The sequence below is a fragment of the Trematomus bernacchii genome, unplaced genomic scaffold (assembly GCF_902827165.1).
Source record: "Trematomus bernacchii unplaced genomic scaffold, fTreBer1.1, whole genome shotgun sequence".
Taxonomy (NCBI): Eukaryota; Metazoa; Chordata; class Actinopteri; order Perciformes; family Nototheniidae; genus Trematomus; species Trematomus bernacchii.
Genome location: NW_022987720.1, coordinates 9,703,458 through 9,725,997, shown reverse-complemented (window position 1 = coordinate 9,725,997; position 22,540 = coordinate 9,703,458).

The following is a 22,540-nucleotide window of genomic DNA, read 5'->3' as shown; positions in this document are numbered from 1 at the left end:
AACTGAATACGTGACGTGGATCATAAATATATCAGCAATTAAAGAACATCTTCAATTTCTCTTCACACAATACGTCTATTTGCAGTATCAACATTAATTCGGCTGACTTTTATATTTGATCCAATTGGTAGATTGGTTATATTTACACCATAACGGTGCACAGCTTATAGAAAAGGACTTGTAGTTTTTAAAGATATTACTTATTTTCTTTGAATATAAGAATGTAAATACTGAGTTGAAAGAATAGTCAGGGGTTTTGGGTGATGGGAGACACATCTATGGATTCAGAATTTCAATAGCTTACCATTAAATGACGGATATACCTTTCTGTCTGTGATGTTTTACAAATCAGATATTAATGTAAAACATGTGAAATAGTATAGCAATATCCTGTAAAATTATGTGAAAACATGAATAAAACTACACATCTTCAGATGTTATACATACATAAGTGTCCTACACCAATAATACAAAGTTATTATTAGTATGCTGTGTGTACCTTGTGTGCACCGCCTAGTGGTTAAAGCACGTTATTGAATTATTTTTGTTGAATAATGTTATATTTGATGAAAAAAATATTAAGAGTACATACAAAATAGGGGGAAAGTAGAAGGTCAATGATAGAAATATAGAATATAAAAAATCAAGAAGATACTGTAAGTGATCTCTACAATAAAACAGTTTAGTGCCGGATGTAAAATATTAATAGGAGGATGTGCAAAACAGACAAACTAATTAACCTTTATTCAAACATTAAAGAATACTTTAGGTTAAGGTCTTCTTTTAAATAATAAAAAAGCTTTGGGGGTCTACAGATAAATATTAAGCCTGCCAGTACTTAACGTGTAATATATTGCTTTCCTGCAATGTTTACTATGTTGAAGCACTTATTTTAACTGATATTATACATATTAATTATACTCTTATGTATGTAGATAGTATAAGAAATGTGCAGAATATGACAGTTTAATGGTGGAGCTATACAGACATATTGACAGATGTCTTGTAATGCACTGTTGAGGAACCTGCGACCCAAGTTTTTCATTCATTGCATAACTACACCGTAGTTGTGTATATGATATGCCAATAAACCTTAGAAAATCATGAAATCTTGAAAGGGATGTGCCAAATAGCCATTATATACAGTCTTTAATGAACTATTAGTAGAGAATAACGAGTAATGAATATACTTTATAGGGATCTGCAGATAAATGTTTAGTCTTCTCAAGCACCAACTATCAAATATCTCGCCTGATTGTTGGCACTTGACAATCACCTTCCCTGAATTGTACTCAGGTGTAACTAAAGTCTGCTTTAAGGGTTGTTTACTGTATATTTCACATCATTAATCCAAATCTGCAAAGTAACTAAAATAAATGTAATGGAGTAACAATACCAGGTTAACCTCTGAATTTCAGTGGAGTACAATTACAAAGTAATAATGAGCTGTCATGTGGGTATATATTAATGCTGCCCATTATGGACACTAGGTTAATTTCGTCAGCTATTTTTTTATTTAGTTTTAGTCTTAGTCCTGTGTTAAATGTCCTTTTTAGTTTTAGTCATATTTAGTCACCTTCATCCTGTTTTTATTTAGTCAAGTTTTAGTCGACTAAAAGTCTGAGCATTTTAGTCTTATTTTAGTAAAAAAAAACAGTAACTATTTTAGTCAAGATTTAGTCGACTAAAAGTCTGAGCATTTTAGTCTTATTTTAGTCAAAGAAAACTAATTATTTTAGTCTACTTTTTGTCAATGAAAACTGTTGAGTCTTTTTTAGTCATCAGATTATATAGAACATGTCAGTCAAACTAGTCAAGCCAAAACAAATCATTTGTCATTTTAGTCAAACTTATTTCACAATAAGATGATATCTTGTCCTTATTTGATGAAAAACACAGGTTGAATGATTAAGAATGCAGCTTTGCAGAGAGTATCTGGTCAGGTTTGTGGTGTTTTTACCAGCTGTGTTATGGCCACATTGCTTCCCTTCTGATAAAACAATGCATTCGCTTTTTTTCTCCGCCTCATTGTAGCAAAAATGGGCCCAAATATCACATCGTGTCTTTCTCCCAAGCAGTGGTGGCGTTAGACTTTTTTGTTGTCAGTAATTTTGACCGACAGGATTGTAACATTTCCGTCATAATCCATTATTACCCGTCGAGTCTGTACACAACTCGTCACTCACTCGCGGGGGGGGGGCTAACGGTTAACGCGACCACTGCTCCCAAGCCCTGTTGTTGCCATTTTATTTTCTGTTAATTAAGGTTAGTTAGACCATGAGTTAGACCCGAGTCTCGTTCAAGTCCAGTTTTGGATAGTCTGCCGTGGTTTCGTTCGATTTCAAGAGCTGTTTGAGGCTCGGCGTAACCTTGGCGCACTGCCACTCCAACATCCAATCCCAGAGCTTGAAGATTAATCACAGGGTTTGTCAAGTAACGGGACTGTAGTCCCAAACGATAGCTGAGGATTATGGGTAGTGTAGTGTCTTCGGCCATCCTAAACTCTGAAATGTTTTTCGGATTTCATATCGCATTAACACCATATCCCAACGTGCATTGCGGCTAAAACATCCAATCACCGAGCTTCAAGCTGAGGGTCTTGGGTGATCAGTTCAGTGGGTGTGTGGTGTGTATTAGTGATGGGAATGATGGCTCTTTGAAGGGAGCCGGATCTTATGGCTCCGTTCCTTTCAAAGAGCCGTTCAAAAGAGCCGTTCAAAAGAGCCGTTTTTTTAAGGTTACTAGGTTTATCTGCAAAATAATCACCAGGATAATGATTGACTGTATTGCCAGACCTAATGTCAATAATCGGCATTGTAAACATGACACAAGGTGGCGCCATATCCATGTCATCATGTCAGTGAATGTACTTTGAATTTACCCTCTGAATGTGTTAAGTAAATAAAGTTGCCTTGCCTTGAATGAAATTCATGCAACTCTTAATATTAGATACTGTGTTTTTAAGTGGCGATGGAGATTATTTGTTGACCCTGCTTTAAAGGATATTTTGCCTTTACAAATGGTGCGCTTTATCACTGCCTGGGTTTTGGTTGAAGGGAATCCAAATGCTGCTGCGTTTTCGCGTTTGGCTCATTTTCCATCCGAAAAACACGTTGTCTACCTGTCCTGTACCACTTGTTATGACTTCTCTCTCTCGCGTATTCCGTTAAGACCCACCCCATCTCACTCGTCGTGCTGAAACCTACCAAACAGAGTAGGGGCGGGTCTTCACAGAATACGTTTGGGGAACAAAATCAAGCTTTTTAAAAGGCGAGTGGATTTTGGCAGGCAGTGAGTGCGGACCAACGATTGAACGATAACAAGAACGGCTCTCACCAAGTAGGACTCGGTTCCCCTCGTTCGTACCAAAGAGCCGTTCAAAAGAATCGGCTCGTTCGCGACCGACACATCACTAGTGTGTATCGCAATGATGCTCGAAATGTCCCTTAGGCCTACGTCTGTTTCCGGTGACTTTATTTTGAAATTCAGTTCCTGAGGAACGGCTAAAAAGCCCAAGATTATAGAATTAAACTAATAAATAAAAACAAGGATAATTGTGTGTTATTGTTGAGTAAATAACAGTGTGTTATTTAGAAAAGAATAACAAATTAGAAGGAAAAAATGATTATAAAAAATACAGATTTCAGTATTCTGAGGCTCTGAGCCCCATTCATTTTCCTCACAGACGGCAAAAAAAGTCAGACATTATACGATGTAAAATAAAAACAATAATCGTGGCTTGGTATTGAGTAAGAACATGTTTTTATGAACCACACAGCTTCCGGTCTACCAAGACCCGACCGGACAAAAATAAGTGGTGCAGGCACGAAACGTGGCGTATCATATGCACGCAAAACTCGGCCTCAGAACTCAATGGGAATGGTTAGCGTATCATATGCACGCAACATCGGACTTCTGCGTATCTATTGCACGCATTTCCAATGTGTAAAGTCGTGTCATTTGTACGCAGACTTGAAGAGAGTGGGTTGGAATACAATCAATTAAAGAACTAACTGAGTTTGTACAGCTATATGTATATAGGTTTTTGTTCATGTAAATGGTCTAAACTCACAAAGTTCTCTCCAGAGAGAGTTTCTCTCCCACACACTCCCCCCCTGCAGTAAACACCTCCATTGGACTCCTTTGTTTACCTTCGCTAGCGCTCCAACACATTGTACATGATAGGCTAAGGGGACGGACATTTCCGAAAACATTTCTAAGCTGTTGACCAATCCCTACGGAGTCAACCAGCTAACCAATCAGAGCACACTGGGCTCTGGTTTCAGACAGAGGGTGAAACATTAAAGCATGTAAACATGTCACAGTAGTGGCAACAAATACAATTATGAAATCTGAAAAGGAGCATAAAAGGTCCTCTTTAATGACAAACTTGTTGCACAGTATCGCTGGCTTATTAATCAGCTACATGTCACAGTAGAGGCAAAACATATTTTAACCTGGAAATTAGCATGATTTATCTCTTAGCATTTTGTTATTAAATCTAAAGCTTGTTGTTGACCAGAGGCCTGTACTACGAATCCAGATTTTCCTAACCTGGATATGTTTGAGTTAGCCGGTTGGCCCAATCCAAAACATACGCGCTCTGGCTAAACTGTACTACGACGCTGGTTATCAAGTGGATCGCTCAAGCCAGCCGTGTCCTATCTAGTTAGGTGCGCGTTCACATGAAAGGGGTGGTATTTGGAGCATTCGACCAATCTCAAACATGGACAAGCGTACTGACAGCGCAGCGTCATACTTCCTGAATGAAAAGTGAACTTTAATATTAGTCAAATATGAAGAAGTTAAACTTTAAACATCCATGACTTAAACACTTTATCCAGGATAAAAGCCACCTGCAAGGTGAATACAGCTGGTAAAAGAAAAAGCGTTTGAATGCGTACATTAACAGGTTTATGAAATCACTGCCCCGTCCAAGACACGACTGGATCTGACTTTAATTAGGAGAATTTGACTCGAGTGTTTCGTCAACTTAATGTGTTGCTTAAAATAATACTTCTGCATACAGTATGTGACACTGTGAGTGTTGCACGGCCAGATACGGCTCAAGAAGCTGACTCAAATAAGGAAATATATGATACATTATGATGTGATATGATATGAATGATAATGGGACACATCGACGTCTGCACTCACAGTGCCGCGGACTGTACTTAATGTTACTCTGATCCGGTTACTTATGTCGTGGCAGATATTTAAGTAAGCTTTCTTAACGCTAATGTTATAATAGTCAGATTGCTCTGAAGATGGGAGGGAATATTCTATTAATTTTCACGTTCACACAGTCAGTTGATTTTGGCCGGCCGTCTTTCCTGCAACGGCAGTTTTTCTGTATTTCCTCTGTCCTGTAATATGAATTGATCGCTTTAAACTCCACATACGGAGCTCTGATTGGTCAGCAGGCGGTGCTTTCACTGAGTTGATCTCTTAGCCTGCAACCTAACCTCCTCCCGAGGAGGTTAGCCGCTCAGCATAAGTTACCATGGAGATCTAGCCCGCTAAAAAGAGAACCAGCGTCGTAGGACCGGATAGCCCGAGTTTTCCCTGAAGTCAGCCGGCTAAGCGAAAATCCGGCTTCGTAGTACTCGGCTCAGATTCAAATGAACTTTTATTTTCAAACCAACAAATTCAGAGAAAAACTTTCCAGACTTGTGCAGCCATTGTAATATGCAGCTGCAGTTACCTTCAGGATGTTCTGTGATTATGGGTGCTTTGGTGCTGCACCAACATCATAGCCATAATCCCAGGGAGGAACATCCTGAGGATATTTTGCTGTAGGCAACAACAAACTCATCATCAACACAGTTTGCATTCACACCACCACTTGTCATGCGCTCATAGAAGAAGAAAAAAGGTGTGAGCATTTGCTGTCAGATATGGTGAATATATATCAATATGCCATATGCATGCTTGGATATAATCTATGTGTGCCTGCCATATGTATCCCCTGTGTCAAACTTGAATTACATGTAATGTCACTGGAGAGGCAGCACTCATCTGCGGAGTGACATCTGTCTCTTCAAAGAAACATAATGAGGTAGTGCATAATGACCTTTACATAAATGACTAAAACTTAAAACAATATTAATTCTGATTTCATTATTATTATATTAATGTACTCACACAAACAATATATGTAAATATTAATTCATACTTTTAAAAAACACTTTCTAAACACAGTTTGACTTAATGCCTTCAGCTATCATAATCTATTACTATTTTTAAGATAAATCAATTAGTTTTAAACTAACCACCATAAATTAAATAAAAGCAGTGGGTTATTGTGCTTTTCAGGCATCCAAATGCTTTTTTATTTAGTATTTTATGACCTGCCTGCGGTAATAGAGCTGTGAAATGCCTTTTTATGAACTCATTTTATACACAGATGTAGCTATTTAACTTGCACAGTAACCTTCGATCTTTACTGAAGATCCAGTAACAAACACAAGCAGTTGGATAGTATTATGAGATAAATCCCTATTTTAAACAAATGATCGAAGAGCACTGGCTTTCAACTTAGATTAAGTTATTAAAGCTGTGTGATTTATGTTAGAGGCTGTAATACTAAGCATTATATCCTTGCTATCCTTTCAATAGATGAAAAACAACATTTTCTGTTGCTTTTTTCCTTCTTTCCCATTAATCATCTTACCACCTCTTATCTTATTTTGACACCTTCAGTATAACTCATTAGGGCAGCTTGGGTTTGTTTCTGCATCATCATCAGTGCTAGACTTATATACAGTAGGTTCTTTTAATAGAGAAAAACGAAAACAAAACAAAGAGCAAATTCATATCACGCCTTAATGTTATGATTTGTTGCACTCTGCACTACATAAATACATGGACAAGGAGCACGTCACACAGCTGATTAAAATGTTTTTGCAACACTCATGTGCATACGTTACCATGGCTACCAAATCATATGCGAACATATGCATATACATTTTTTTAGAGGCTTTTACCCAAGAAAAACCTTTTTATTTTATTAAACTTTCTTCAAACATCGCTTGAATAAAGTATGACAAACAAGTCCAATGAGAAATGTTTTAAATATCTCCTATCATGCTATATGTATTATGGGTATCAGATATATATAAAAACATATCTATGATGTGTTTTGCTCAAAACACCAAACAGATCATGCATTTTAGACATCCCTCATATCGCTCTGTTTCAGCCCTGTTTTGGCTGATTATCTGGCCCCGCCCCCTTTTGAGCAGCAGGCTCAGCCTAATAATATGTCCTCTTCAATGAAAAGCTTGTTGCACAGTATCCCTTGATTATAAATCAGCGGCAAAACTATCATACGGAAAGAAAATCAATTGCACTTATATCTGGATTCCTCTTTAATTATGAAGCCTGGTGTTTTTTGCTAACCCTGTCTGAAGTTTATTTGGCCAGATAATCCACCAGGACAGTTAGCTCAGATAAATCAAGCTGGTCAAACAGGAAAAATCCCCCCCAAGGCCTGTTTATGTGACTGTCAGACGCAGAGAGCCCACCTGGGAGCGCTGCCATCAGCGTGGGATGTCCTGGTTAGGATTCCTGTTCAATCACTGCTCATGGCTGCCGCTCGTGTTGCCTGTGGCATTTTGATTGAATGTTTTCTATTCACACACAGAGCTGCCTTTAATGGCCCTTTTTCATGTGACAGTGATATATATGCAGGTAATTACAATTGGCTATGATGGATAGTGCTGTCTGATTTACCATGATTATCCTGAGATTAAACATGTTTCAGAAATATCAAATGTCAAAAACTATTACAAAGTCGCACGAGGAGTTGGTTCTCTGGGGTTCTTTATTTTAAATGATGTTACTGCATCGCTAACCGTGAGAGTATGAATTTCTACTTTGTGTTAAAAAACAATTTTGAGTCTAGATCATGTGATGTTTGTGAGAAGCAATGCTCCACGTGCCATGAAATCTGACAGGATGTACTTATGAACTAAGTGTGCCTTGGTTGTGGTGTTTACATCTCTCAGCATGGCTGTCACAGCGCAGAGTGTGAAAACACACTCATTTGATGTTTAGACAGACAGGTTTCACAGGCCTGACTGAAGCCTGCCGAAACGCAGGCGGGTGCTTTATAGACATGGTGACAGAGTCTTCAGTCAGTGTCTGTGGAGGAAAACAAAATGGAGAAACGATTGCCAAACACCCTTCCCTTTAAGTTTTGTAATCGTCTTGGTGGCGTAAACCATTATTTAGTTTTAATCCAAGTCCCTGTTACATCCCCGGGACACATTTATCTCCACTGTCATCGTGAGTAACAGTTTGTTCTAAATTGACCTCCCTTATTAAATAAAGGTTATGCAGAATAAAAAAATGCTCAAGGTTGTTCTCTGAAAGCTTGGCTGGGAGGGTGCCAGGCAGGAGGGAGGAAGCCAAAGAGATTCCTGAACTAAGAGGACATCCGCCAGAGAGACAGGGCCTTAAAGTCTAATTGGTCTGATTAGAGGAACGCCCCCGCCAGCACTTCTGATTAAGTGGAGTGATGGAGGCGATAAAGGCCTGGCATGTGGCGCTGGACCATTAAGTGGGTAAAATGAAACAAAGTTCACTTCTTGGCTGGATGGAGATCGTCCTGTCTCATATTTTATCCTCCGTGCGCAGCGAGATGGGACTATATCAGTCATCCTCTCATGCCAGCACCCGCTCCATGTGTCTTCCTGCTGCAGCCATTTCAAAGACTGACACATGCTCAGAGTGTGAACAAATGCAAGGGCAGAGGCAGGAACATTTCTGCTCGGAGAGTTTCACATTTTCCTCCGCGGTTGCCGATTAATGGCCTCATTCTTTTTCCTTATTTTTGTATTTATGCTTCCTGACCCTAACGATTTTCCTCCTGTACCTTCTGCAGTATGCACAATACAATATTTGTACATACTTTAGTGTATGTAATAAGCAGATTCGATTTCATTTTCCTTTGGAGACACACCGACAAGATAAAATCCATTTTAAAAACAATAACTGGCGGAGAGAAGAAGGCAGAAACACCGATGTAGCGCTGCAGGGCGTTTGCTTTAACTAAGTTTAAAAAAAAGAAGCTTTTTTCTTCCAATTCTGGTGACGTATGGCTGTTTTCTGTTCCTCAGCTTTGACAGATGTGCCCCAGCATGTTCAGAACTCCCTCAGGCATCTTTCTCAACACTCCATGCACTACACTAAACATAAAATATGAAACATAAAAGTAGAAATGCACATTCTAAAACACAAGGGACATATTTATGTCAAAAGCTCGTGCATCAGCACTGTCAGCCCTTGCAGTGTCATTTTGGGACGCAGCTCTAAGGAATTGGGTCGTTTGTGCTGGCTGAGGAGGAGGAACGGGGGGTTACGTATTGTAACCCTAGTTCTATAAGCACAGGCGGAGCCCACTACTGGACTCTATGGGTACTCCCCTCATCAATGATACGCGAGCGTTCACACACTGAAGTTGTATAAACGTAGCCGGCTAATCAGTGCCCACAGTATATAAGGCGGCTACGCCTCCTGACTGTCATCCTACACCCTCTTCAGCGAGCTGCATAGGAAGACAGGGCCCAAAGGTAGAGGGCTCGGCATGTGCTTATAAAACTAGGGTTACAATACGTAACCTATCGTTCTATCTCACATAGGCTGGATGGATAACCACCCTGTCGTCCTACACGGTGACCCACCACACTGCCCCTGACCGGCTTTTGGTTAACAGCCACCGCACCCCAACTTCCTCTCATCCGGTTTTGACCATGGAGAAGTCGAGGCCGCAGCCTACTTGGCTGGGTAGAGCCTAATTGGTCTGAATAAGCCCATAGCTCCACCCTTAGATCTCCGGAGAGCAATTAAAAATGCAAAGAGACAGTACAAAGAGAAGGTGGAATCTGACTTCAAAGGCTGTAACACTAGGAATATGTGGGCGGGACTAAGGACAATGACTGACTACAAAGGAGCAGCGGGGGGTGCTGCGGGAGTGTCTGCGTGCGCATCTCTCCCAGATGAGCTGAACAGTTTTTTTGCACGCTTTGAGAGCAGCCGGGCTGTGGAGGTACAGAGGGACCAGGAGTCCTGCCCTTTTGTTTTAAATAGGGCAGATGTGTGTAAATCCTTTAAAAGGGTTAACCCACACAAGGCTCCTGGACCTGATGGCATCCCTGGCCGTGTTCTCAGGGTGTGTGCAGTTCAGCTGGCAGAGGTGTTCACAGACATCTTCAACAGGTCCCTGTTGCAGTCTGTAGTCCCCACATGCTTCAAACATTCCACTATCGTTCCTGTCCCGAAAAAGACAATCATCACCTGCCCCAACGACTACCGCCCAGTAGCACTCACCTCCACCATAATGAAGTGCTTTGAGCGGTTAGTCAAATCATTCATCACCTCCTCCCTCCCTGAATCTCTGGACCCCCTGCAGTTTGCCTACAGAGCAAACAGGTCCACAGACGACGCCATAGCCCTCACCCTCCACACTGCCCTCTCACACCTGGACCCGAAGAACAGGAACACATATGTGAGAATGCTGTTCATTGACTACAGTTCAGCTTTCAACACCATTGTGCCCTCCAAGCTGGCCATCAAGCTCAGAGACCTCGGGCTCAACAGCGCCCTCTGTGACTGGATCCTGAACTTCTTGACGGGCAGACCCCAAGCAGTGTGGGTGGGAAACATCACATCCTCCACCCTGATTCTAAACACCGGTGCCCCTCAAGGCTGCGTGCTCAGCCCTCTCCTCTACTCCCTGTTCACCCACGACTGCATGGCCACACACAGCTCCAACACCATCGTGAAGTTTGCTGATGACACGACCGTCATCGGCCAGATCACAGACGATGACGAGACGGCGTACAGAGAGGAGGTCCAAAACCTGACATCTTGGTGCCAGGATAACAACCTCCATCTCAACATCAGCAAAACAAAGTAGCTGATTGTGGATTACAGGAAGCAGCAGGGAGAGGGACACGCCCCCATCGCCATCAATGGGACTACGGTGGAGAGAGTCAAAAGCTTCAGGTTCCTTGGGGTCCACATCACTGAGGACCTGACATGGTCTCTTCACACCACCATCATCACCAAGAAAGCTCGACAGCGGCTCTTCTTCCTCCGCAGGTTGAGGAGGTTCAAAATGGATTCCAGGATACTCTGCAACTTCTACAGGTGCACGATAGAGAGTATCCTGACTGGCAGCATGACGGCTTGGTACGGCAGCTGCACCGACCTCGATCGTAAGGCTTTACAGAGGGTGGTGAAAACTGCACAGCACATCACCAGGACCTTTACTCCCAGCGGCACAGGAAGAAATCACTACGGATTATCAAAGACCCCCATCACCCCAGCCACAAACTGTTCTTTCTGTTGCCGTCTGGCAGACGTTACCGCAGCATCCTGGCAAGGACAAGAAGATTCGGAGACAGTTTCTTCCCGCTGGCAGTGAGACTGTTAAAAAATTGAACTGTTGAAACAACTTCAAAACATTCATCTGCTACTCAGTAATATGTATCTAATACCTAATATATATATATCATTCCAATAACTTGTATATAGACTCGTACTGCACTATTCCACATCATCACTTTATTTTATAACTATTTTTCTTTTTGTATTGCTCTTGCTCTTATTGTTATTATGTTATTATGTTGCATTGTTGGAGAAGCCTGTGACATAAGATTTTCAACTACATAATTACTCTGTAGCTATGTTAGTTTGACAATAAAGAACCTTGAACCTTGAACCTCAACCATTAAAACTGCATTTCCATTTCCAGATGTCAAAGCTAGAGATAGGTTCACTCTGATGGAAAATTACATGCGCGAAGCCCCCACCTTTTCTCTTCACAACTTGTGTGTGTGGGGGACTCCCACTTCGATTCTATTGGCTCTAACGGTCAGAAAGAGGTGTCAACCATCAAAATCGAGCAAGGGAAGCCAGACATATGGAAAATCCACCCAAATGACCCCAGAAGTAGTTTCTTTTGGCTAAACCTCTCTAAAAAGGTCAAATGTCACTTGTTTTGCATCAATCTTGATACAGGGTACTTATTATATGTTGTACTTTGGATTCCTAAAGCTTTTAGTCTACTAACCCATCATCCAAGGGTGGTTTTCACTATAAGTAAAAAATAATTTTTGGACGGACACTATAATTTACAGTTTTTTACGATGTAAAATCTGAATTTTCTTTAAAATAAAAAACATCTATATTGATTCTGACTTTTCTACATCCAACTCACAGGTTTATCATTACTTTGAGAAAAAAGATGATTAATTTAACCCTTTTAGAAGGGAAGATATGGTCATTTGTTCTGGGAATGTCATTTTCGAGCCTGAGACCTGAAAAACAGGCTCAGGGCTTAACAGGTTAAGCTCTAATCACACTCTCGCAGACTTTTCCGGTGATTCTAAAGTAGATGACAATGTATTGGCGCGTTTCCACTGCAGCGCCCGGCCTCGCTTGGCCTCGCTTGGCCTCGTTAGGCCTCGTTAGGACCGGCTCACTTTATGGCGCGTTTCCATTACAGTTTAGGAACTGGGGTAGTATCTATAGTAACGCAGTGTAGGCGGAGCGACGCTGCGTAAAACTGCTGTGACGTCATCTTCAATGCGACACAACAATGGAGGATGTGGAAGCGATCGTTTGCTTGTTTCTTGCTGTGTGGCTTCTTATCACAACAAAGAGGCAAAAGTTGTTTCGAAAGAGGCGGCTTATAGCAAGACGAGGTATAGAAGAAGCTGACGCGAGAGTTATGGCAGTCCTACAACGCCGCAGAGACTACAGGACGACTCGAATCACTACTACTACTACTACTACTTCTTCTTCTTCTAGACTACAATGCTACTTGGTAAGCTAACGTTCGCTAACTAGCAATGTGTTTAGGCTCACGCTCCCTATACGACCAAAGTGTTTCAAGTATTTAATTAATTGTAGCTACCACTTTTACATATTAAAATATGTATGCTTTTGTTTGTGTATTTCAGAAGTTACGTGTATTTCAGAAGTTACGTCGCCGCCTTAGACCATGTGTTTGGATGCTCGACCGAGTCGTGGCAACTACTTTCCAGCTTGCACCAGGAACATTGGTGGGGTGAATGCTGGCTATTACATCCTGGGAGACAATGCCTATCCCTTGCAAAACTGGCTCTTAAAACCCTTCCCTGACACTGGACGGCTGACAGAAGAACATGTGACATACAACAGGAAAATGTGCAGAGCACGGGTAGTGGTAGAAAACGCTTTTGGTAGACTGAAGGGAAGGTGGCGTTGCCTCATGAAAAGAAATGACTGTGATGTGAAACTTGTGAAATCAATGGTGCTGACATGCTGTGCTCTGCATAACCTCTGCGAGAGTCATGGAGAGACCTATGATGATGGGTGGGATGCACCAGCAGCAGCAGAGCCAGGGGTAGCAGTGGCACAAGGTGCAGAGGAGGAGGGCAGGGACATACGAGAGGGTCTGATGCGCTACCTGAATACCTAGAATGTATAATGTAATACCTAAATATTTATTGTATTGTATAATAAATAAATCTCTTTTTTTTTCACATACATGTGTTTGTCAAATGATTTAAACAAAGAAAATGTTATCAGAATTGACTATTTAGTAAATATTTGAATTTCAAGCACCAGTACTTACTGCCCCATAATAATAACAATCTAATAAATTAAGCAAACTATAAACATAAATACAAAAGTGTAAAACACAGCAAAACTATATTCATAAATGCAAGTGTAAAAAATTGTAAACATGGATGGAGGCTAAAGTATCCACAGCATAAAATAATATATGATTATGATGGTTTGTCTGAAAGACACAGCCTCAAGGTTCAATGTTTTTTATTTTGTCATACGAACATAGCTACAGTGTAGTTATGATAATGAAAATCTTAGGTCACAGGCTCCTCCAACAGTGCAACACAATAACACAGATAAAGAGAAATATAGTGTGCGCTGTGTACCGCTCTCTTTGTATAGGTTTTTTCTTTTGTTCTCTCTTCTCTTTGAAATATATAAGCAATGTGTTTGAGTCTAGCACAACGAGGGTATTACAGTTGAGCAATTTTTACTACATGTATTATTTATTTATCATGTATTCTTAATACCATTACAAAATATGTAATGTTATGTTTTAGAGGAGGACCTCAAGCTAGCAAACCCAATTTCAAACAGTATGCAGAGTTGTCCTGCAAAAGAGTTAAAATGTATTATTTAACCAAGTATTTATTCTCTTATTTGCTTTAATTGCAACAGATGATAAAGGTTTCATTGTGATAAGTATTCTCTTAAATCCATAAACCCTGTACAGTGCTTTGTGGACGATGATGGTGTTTATGATATTTCTGACTGCAGAGGGCCTGCCTGCCTAGATGATGCCATCTTTCTGTGTGATCGCTGTTGGGTGCAATTATTTATCAACAAGCGATAAGATAAGTCAAATAAGTACTTTATTGAACCCAATTTGGGAAGTGTTTTGTTGCAGCAGCATACAAAAGGCATGGCATTGATTGTAAAAATAAACATTTTAAAGATAAAAAATAAACAAGAAAGTACAAATGTAAATAAACAATATAATCTCATAGGGCTCTGCGATTATGGCAAAAATCATAATCACGATTATTTGGGTCAATAATTGATATCACGATTATTAAATACGATTATTCATTGACTTTGAAAAAATCCATTTATTGAACTTTAAAACAAATACAAATAATAATTTGAACAGTATCTTTTTAACTGTTGATTACCCTGAACGTATAATTAAACTGAAAAACCAATACAAAAATAAATAAAATAAATGATACATTTAAATAAATAATATCAAAATAATAAATACCAATAAACAAGATCAACAAATATTTTGGAGCGCACTTCCACAAGCTACTAAACATATATAAATATGATAAATACAAATAAATGAGACCAAAATTAATTAGATCAAATATGTTGCAGTGCACTGTCACAACCTAGCAAAGCAAAATAATTGTTTTTTTCGATTATGTTGTTTTCGTAATTGTGGCAGGCCAAAATCGTAATTGCGATTAAAATACGATTAATTGCACAGCCCTATAATCTCAGCCAGAGGTTATTTGTTGTATCACAGAGGCGGAGGAGACGGGGCACGTCGGCTGCCCATTCCCCCTAGCACCTGGCCAAGAGTGCGCAGGAAGGCTAAATTAAAGGTCTCTGCTTGAGCGATCTCCTCCCTTCTCAAGGCTGCTTCCAACTCCCTCGCCTCCCTCGCCTCCCCCAAGGTCCGGTTCAAGTGCTGATCCTGCTGGGCCCGGTCTTCCTTCTGCTGGACCAGGTGCCGTTCCTGCTGGGCCAGGTTCTGTACCCGGTGTTCCTTCTGCTAGGCCAGTTGCCGTTCCTGCTGTTCCTTCTGCTGGGCCAGGTTCTGCTCCTGGTGTTCCTTCTGCTGGGCCAGTTGCCGTTCCTTCTGTTGCTTCTGCTGGGCCAGGTTCTGCTCCTGTCCAGGTCCGGCAGTGGCTCAGTCAGTAGGGGCTTGGACTGGGAGCCGTAGGGTCGCTGGTTCAAGTCCCCGACCAGACCTAAATATGGAGTGTGGACTTCTACTTGGAGAGGTCCCAGTTCACCTCCTGCCCTGCCGTGGTGCCCTTGAGCAAGGCACCGGACACCCCCCTTCCCCCCCACTCCCATTGCTCCCCAGGCGCTGTACAATAGCTGCCCACTGCTCCTAGTACTAGACTCCTTGTACTAGGATGGGTTAAAAGCAGAGGCCAAATTTCACTGTGTGTGCTGTGTGCTCTGCATGTGTGACCATTAAAGAGGGTTTCATCCCTCCCTATTCTATTCTATGGTGTTCCTTCTGCTAGGCCAGTTGCCGTTCCTGCTGTTCCTTCTGCTGGGCCAGGTTCTGCTCCTGGTGTTCCTTCTGCTGGGCCAGTTGCCGTTCCTTCTGTTGCTTCTGCTGGGCCAGGTTCTGCTCCTGGTGTTCCTTCTGCTAGGCCAGTTGCCGTTCCTGCTGTTCCTTCTGCTGGGCCAGGTTCTGCTCCTGGTGTTCCTTCTGCTAGGCCAGTTGCCGTTCCTGCTGTTCCTTCTGCTGGGCCAGGTTCTGCTCCTGGTGTTCCTTCTGCTAGGCCAGTTGCCGTTCCTGCTGGGCCAGATCCTCTCCTCCTCGTTTCCTCTTGCCTGGGTGACAAGATAATTATAGCAATAATAATTAGCAATAAGAATGAAAACACAGGACAGGTACAGGTCACACAAGGATATAAGAATAAAATGTATAAACAGAACAACAGCAAGGATGAACTAAAGACAGTTCTGGCCCTAGATGTTTACAATGATTGTGAATTTCCAGCCTGTTGATAATGAATATAAATATATGTATATAATAGGATGTCACACACAATTGTACTAGCTGCTTACTAGCTAGTTACTTTACTTGTAACAGAGCATTCCCACACAGTGGTACAGCTTATTTTACTTACTGACGATTGTTGATCTAAAGTTTAAAAAAAGTCACAATTCCAGCCTATTTCTTACCTAGAACCACACGCAGCGGTGTCGAGCTGGCACTCGGCGTTGGTGTCTGTGCTCGTGTTGGGGTTTGTTCCGTCTGTGGTCGAGTTGGAGTTTGTTCTGTTGGAGTTGATGTGGAGGATGTTGATGCTGAGGACGTTGTTCGGGACTGTTCCTCCTCGCTAGTCCCAATGTAATCATCTAGAACAGAAACATGACTTGTTAATTCCACAAACTACTGCAGCACAATACTATAAATAACAACTATAGAAAATAAAAACTGAACGTAAACAATGGCACATATGGTGTTAGCAAACAATAGCTCTAGCTAAGGCTATCTGCCTTAGCTAGCTAGCTAGCCTTCGGGGCTCCATAAAAGCATGGGTTGTCGAACATAAATGTAAGGATAAAATAGACTTATTTGTTAGAAGTGAGCTTTAGAACAGATAGGGACACAACGCTTGCAAGCAAATAACAGAGCGTTAGCAAAAACGTACCATGCAGAGACTCCAGTAACGCTGTTGCCGAGTCCAGGCCTCCCTCCCTCCCAACGCTAGCCGGTCTATGGCCGTAAATGGTGTCCATTAGCTCAAACCACTTCCAGTTTTTCCTGGCACCACTCGTGTTGTTATTATCTTTGACGAAGCGATATTCACTCTTCATCTTTTTGAGTTTTTCCCTACACTGCACGACAGTCCTCGAGTAACCGCTTGTGGACATCCGTGTAGAGACCTCCTGAAACACTTTTATTGCGAGTTGTCCCGTCGAGCTCCCGCTGGATCTTATCACCTGCAATGTAATGTAGGAACTTTGTCCCTTCCTCGACCGACCACGGCGTGCTTTTCTTTGCTATTTTTGTAGCTCCTCTGTTAACAAAAATGCTGCAAGCTTCGCTATATATATATGCGACGCTAGGGATTATCTCGCGCGCCGATTGTGACGATTCTCTCTGACCAATCAGCAGTCGAGAGTGTTGACGTCACATACTCAGCCTGGTTGTTCCTGGCCCTAGAACCACGATTTTATGGGGCCAGAAAAACTGTGAATTAGGACCCGCTAGCAGGTACTAGGCCAAGTGGAAACGCAACCAAAAACGGGCCGCTGACGTCACAGCTCTCTTAAACCGGGCTCCGCGCTGCAGTGGAAACGTGCCATATGTGTGTCGTTTCAAAGGAAAAGATGCCTGTTTTTTTTGTTGTTATTACTGTCAGGAAATGTACAACCTAACCCTGGTCCGCCCAGTAGTAGTAGTCAGATCGCTACTCCTGCTGATTTTAAAGCTAGGTCTGGGTTGGGTTTCATCCACTTGAATGTGCGCAGTCTGTTAGGTAAACTGGATTTTGTCCGCATTTGGGCAAGCTCGACTGACGCTGACGTCATTGTTTTATCAGAAACATGGCTAAATAAATCTATTTTGGCCTCTGACATTGCCTTAAATGGTTATAATGTGTATCGTACCGACCGGCCTAATAAAGGTGGTGGCGTTGCCATTTATGTTAAGAAAAAGTTCAGTGTAACCACATTAGTTTCCAAATCTATGAGTAAGCAATTCGAATTTGTAGCCTTAAATATAGAAGTGGCAAAGGGTCAACAGGTCATGGTGGTGGGCTTACAGACCCCCCTCAGCTGTCAAGGACTCCTTGTCTTCGCTAGCAAATCTTTTATCGCAACTAGACTACAAGGAAATAGTGCTACTTGGTGATTTTAACTGGGACTAGTTAACTGCAGTTACTCAGATTGTTGACAGTCCTACTCGCCCTAACTTTAAGTCCCCTAATAAATCCTCCCTAATTGATCTCATTCTAACTAATGTTCCCTATAAATACTCATCTGTGGGAGTATTTGCGAATGATGTGAGTGACCACTGTGCTGTAGTCACAATTAGGGACACTAAAGTCCAAAAGGTTAAACCTCGTATTATCATTAAGAGAGACACAAAACATTTTGTGGAGCAGGGTTTTGTACATGATCTGTTTGGGTTTGATTGGGGAAAAATCGATCTGTGTGCCGATGTAGAAACTGCATGGTCTTATTTTTATCTTGGTTTTATGGAGATCATTGATAGACATGCACCCCTGCGTACATTTAGAGTAAAGGGACGAGACAATCCTTGGTTTTCTGCTGAACTGTCTAGTCTCCTGCATGAGAGAAACAAGGCCTGGGCCAAGGCTAGGAAATCAGGCTCAGAGGTAGAATGGCTGCGTTTTAGGCAGCTAAGGAATAGCTTCACATCACATGTCAAAAGTGCTAAGTCGAAGTACTATTTGTCAGTTACCACAGAAAACCTAAATAATCCTAGGAAATTTGGAAAGCCATAAAATCAATATCCACCGGTGAGATCCGTAATGAGCTACCTCCTTGCCTTACCACAGCATCTGGCACTATATCGGACAGGGCCACTATGTTAAATTGCTTTAATAAGCATTTTGTGTCCTGTGGCTCTCTGTTTGATTCTGTCACTAACTCTGCTTCTGTGAACACCTCAATCCGTGACTCTGAACAATGTGGTTTGGAAAACCCTTTTAGTTTTACTCCTTTTACTGTTAATGTTGTTCATGAAGCATTATCTAAGTTAGATCCTAAGAAACCGGCTGGTCCGGACAACGTAGAACCTTTCTTTTTAAAGATAGCTGCAGATTTTATTGCTCCACCTCTCACTACTCTTTTTAACCTATCCCTCAGCACAAATGCAATTCCAAAAGTATGGAAGTCAGCTTATGTCTTGCCTTTACTGAAAGGAGGGGAGGCAACTATTTTAAATAACTATAGGCCAATCTCTAAATTGTCAGTTCTGGCGAAGATGCTCGAACGCCTAGTGAGTGAACAAGTAAAGGAGTTTTTATGTAAAAATGATATCCTGTCTAAACATCAGTCAGGCTTCAGAAAGAAACATAGCACCATCACAATGAAAGTGGTGAATGACATTACGAGTATTTTAGATAATAAGCAGAGTTGTGCAGATCTATTTATTGACCTGTCCAAAGCGCTTGATACCGTCGATCATCGCATCTTAAAGCAGAGGCTACTCAGTATTGGCATATCCAGCCATGCAGTGGGGTGGTTTGTGAACTACCTCTCTGAAAGGTCCCAATGTGTTCACTTTGATGGGCTCACTTCTGAGTGGTTGAACATTGCTAATAGTGTTCCCCAAGGTTCTGTTTTAGGTCCACTTTTATTCTCCATATATATCAACAGTTTAGGTGAAAATGTGGATGAAGCTACTTTAAATTTTTATGCGGATGATACCGTGATGTATTGTGCAGGTCCCTCCTTCTCTTGCGTTTCGGGTCAAAAGTGACCGAATGACTTTTGTTTTAATCATAAATATTGTGTTTTTCATCCAATTGCCTCAATACCTTATGTTATCCTCCACACTAGGCCTCTGAAAATATACACTTGATGATCACCACTTGATACACACACAAACACACACACACACACACACACACACACACACACACACACAAACACACACACACACACACACACACACACACACACACACACACACACACACACACACACACACACACACCAGGGATGCAAACTCATCAGGTATGAAAAAGGTGACAAGGATCCGAGCCCCCAGACCCAACGGAATATCGGCTTTAAAATTAGGACTAACAGAGGATTTTAGCAGTCAGAACAACTAAAGCAGTTAATAATAACAGAAACGCCAAAGAGTCACATCTAATAGAAATGTATAAAAGCATTTATTTTAATTGTGCAGCAGTCAGTTTATAATTTTGGCAGCACTGTTGAGCATTTTGAAAATGTATTTTCATGCCTCTGTGCAAGGCTTAGTCTTTCTATCTTCATAGCCAGTGGTGTAAAGTAACTAAGTTCATAAACTCAACAAGTACTATACTTGGGTACAATTTTGAGATACTTGTACTTTATTTAAAGGGGACCTATCATGCTCAATGCACTTTTGTACGTCTTTTATACATGAATATGTGTCCCCGGTGTTCCAGGGAACTCACCAAGTGTCAGAAAACACAACCCTCTCTATTTTTCTCCATACCCAAATCTCTAAAAAAGGGGCTGCAACAGATCTGATAAAAACTGATCCAGATTTGAACACTGTCCTGACGTCAGGACGGTGGCGCTACGGCTATTGGGCCAACTCCACCAAACAGGAGGAGACTGCCACGGCCATTGCCGTTCGAAAGCGCTGGAGACGCTGTAGTACATATGCCAGGCCAGTAGATGGTGCTGTTCTCACTGAATCTGCCCAGAGCTAGAAATTGTCAAATTGAGCAAAATGAGGCATGGCTAAAATGCAGGATCTGTTTGGTATTTTGAAAAAAAAAAAGTATAAATATGCCTTATATAGGTATGGTCCTACACTATATTATTCAAATATAGCATGATAGGTCCACTTTAAGTATTTCAATGTTTTGCTACTTTGTTCTTCTACTCCACTACAGTTCAGAGGAAAATGGTGTACTTTTCCTCCACTACATGTATTTAATACCTTTAGTTACTTTACAGATGTGGATGAATGATGTGAAATATAATCAAGTGTTAAATCAGACTTTAGTTCCACCTGGAGTACATTTACAAGCTACCCTGCAGTATACAAAGTCATTCAAACTAACTGCATCTTTACCAGCTTTGAGAACACTTTCATGATCAATCATTATAAAACATATCATATATATTATTCTGAAATGGACCAATCTGCACAATGACTACTTTTACTTTCGCTACTTTAACTATATTTTGATGAGAATACTTTTCTACTTTTACTTGAGGAACATTTTGAATGCAGGACTTTTACTGTAACAGAGTATTCCTACACTCTGGTACTTCTACTTTTACTCAAGTACAAGACCTGAGTACTTCTACTTTTACGCAAGTACAAGACCTGAGTACTTCTACTTTTACTCAAGTACAAGATCTGAGTACTTCTACTTCTACTCTAGTACAAGATCTGAGTGCTTCTACTTTTACTCAAGTACAAGATCTGAGTACTTCTACTTTTACTCTAGTACAAGATCTGAGTGCTTCTACTTTTACTCAAGTACAAGATATATAGGCCTACTTATACCACCTCCGTTTATAGCCTATGAAAAAAAAAACTATTTGAAAACAAAGGCTAAAGCTAACGTTAGCAGATAGTGACAATGTATGCTAGTTAGCTAGCTCAACGATTCATTAAATAATATTGCGACAGAAACACTTTTCAGTGCACATCACGCTCTGCCGCTCCGACAGGGAGCTCTGCTCTGAACACCTGAACGGCCCGTTCTAACAGCTGTTCACCAGCGGTCCAGTCTGTGCCACAGTGACTCCGGACCGCACAGTTAATATTAACGAACGCACCGTAGGTAATGTAGAAGCTAGACCCTCATCCCGGAGCAGCAGAGCCTTATTATACATCCATGAGCAGAGCCGACAGCTCGCGCTTCATTATAATATATAAAAAAAGAACACCATGCGTGTCATGATGGCACATAACAGCTCGCGGCCGCAGATTACTCCGGGTCCCAGACCCTCCCCATACCCCAAAAATATTTTTATTGCAGATCTACATGAATCACACAAACGACCTATTTTGGATTCAAAATGGCAAATTTTGCCGAAAGGTGACAAGTTTGCATCCCTGCACACACACACGTTACGGGAACCTCTCCCTTTCTTGCGCTAAATGCGCCTCCCTTACTGTCTCTAAAGCAGTTATATTTGTGCCTTGCTCACATTTGACTCATTGACACAATGAGCAGGCGACCGATTAGACGATTTTCTGTACGAGGGGCTCTGGACACATTTTTTGAACCAGATGAAGAGGAGATTGAACCAGATGAAGAGGAGATAGAGGAAGATATCTCAGAAATGGAAGACAACAGCGATCCAGACTATGAGCCTACAACAGACCAGGAAGAGGCACCTGAGGGAGAGGAGGGAGAGGCCCCTGAGATAGAGGCCCCTGAGATAGAAGCCCCTAAGGGAGAGGAGCCTGAGGTGATATTCCACAATTTTGCATTGCCAACTATGTGCGTGAACACACGTGAGCACACACACGTGAACACACGCACGCACGCACGCACGCACGCACGCACGCACG